We start from the raw sequence: 1,702 nt of genomic DNA on the forward strand, positions 1-1,702 counted from the left end.
ATTTGTCTACATTTGTAAAAAAAAAAAAATTTGATTTAGTGAACTTCACGAAATTTTGTTTCTATATTATCGTTCACAAGTTATGTGAAAATAACGCTAAAGTAGCGGAACTCTTCTTTGGGGATTTGTTGGGGAAGGGAGCGTTGTCAGTGGAACGCACCTGCGGGGTTTCCTCTTGCACGGCAAGCGATTGCGTCAGTCTACTTGTGTATGAAGCCGATGACGCATGTGCTTTTCGCTTCTCCACGAAAAATATTCTGGTATGATGATGTTACTTGTTTAAAATGCATATTTGTTGCTGGAAGAATGTGATTGACTCATAGTAACATTTGATTAAGATAGCTATGATGAAAATGTATCGTTTAATGTGTTATTTGATTTAAATGATGTATATTATGATTAGTGATGGGCAGATCGAGGCTTCATGAAACACTGAAGCAGCTGAATCAAATGTGCCGTAATGATTCGAGGCTTCGAAACAATCTGACACCCGTCTCCACGGTGACCCCTAGTGGTCAGAGCAGTGCAAATGCAACAAAACTCAGGCCAAACATGCATTAAAAATACACTTTAACAAATGTATTTCAAAAGTTTTATTTAAAGTAAAATCAATTAAATGGAATTAACTAATCATCTAATAAGATTAAATATAGAGTGTCTGTATAATTTGTGTTCTTTTATCAATTTTAAAGGCTTGTTTATCTGTTCCATGGCTCAAGCTAAACAGGCCAATAAGAGATTAATAACTACCATTATTCATTTTAATTATTCTAATGTATAATTAAAACATCTACAACTGTATAAAACTGATCGGAGATCAGGTAAAACCATAGGGTAAAGCCCTAGACACTTGTTCAATAGTTCTCAGTAAATCTGCATGATTCATGGGCTCACTTTATCATCGCCCTCTATCGGTGAACCACTGAAATTTCGAACTGTTTCGAAACAGTGATGACGTAATGAAGCCTCGTTTACTAAAATCACGTGACTTTGGCAGTTTGATACACGCTCCGAATCACTGATTCGAAACAAAAAGATTCATGAAGCTTCGGAGCTTCATGAAGCAGTGTTTCGAAATCGGCCATCACTAATTATGATGCTAACTAATTAGCATCGTATGCTTAGTATGCTCCAGTATACCAGAGTGGGAGAAGTTGTCGCCCCGTTGCTCCACTGATTATTTCTCTTAATTACAGGTATGTTTGATCAATCAGTTCTGTTTCAAAAAGAAAAAGAGATTTAGTTGACTGATAATGAATGTATATTGTACAGAGAGTGTGTTTCGGGAGAAAGAATCGGATTTAATTGTTTATGCTGTCTGTGACGCACTTTGTGCGGCCTGCACATGGTACGGTGCTGAATATATCCCATGTTTTATTCTATTTTTGATACATAATGTGTGAAATATGGGTTTATATATAACCAATGGTATTATAATTGTTTATATGTTATTATAGGATGCTATATTGTATAAATATTTGAATTAATGCATATGTTAATAATGTACTATTGTAATATACTAATTATTTTATATTATACACTACTGTGATATATTTATTGTAATAGAATAAGAATATTGACCTGATGTATAAGAAAAACACGATATTTATATATTTATAAGCAGTATAATTGATTTACATTTATATAATTCTTTTCCATTATTGTATAATGTTAGTCTACTTGTGTATGAAGCCGATGACGC

The 1,702-nt window shown here is 33.6% G+C and overlaps 1 protein-coding gene across 2 annotated transcripts in view; it reads right to left on the bottom strand.

Annotated features, from left to right (window-relative positions):
* The window catches only part of nectin1a (nectin cell adhesion molecule 1a), a 38,770-nt gene that overhangs the window by 15,629 nt on the left and 21,439 nt on the right, over nt 1-1,702 (bottom strand). The gene's annotated exons all lie outside the window — the stretch shown is intronic.

This window comes from Megalobrama amblycephala, linkage group LG18 (genome assembly GCF_018812025.1).
Source record: "Megalobrama amblycephala isolate DHTTF-2021 linkage group LG18, ASM1881202v1, whole genome shotgun sequence".
Lineage (NCBI taxonomy): Eukaryota > Metazoa > Chordata > Actinopteri > Cypriniformes > Xenocyprididae > Megalobrama > Megalobrama amblycephala.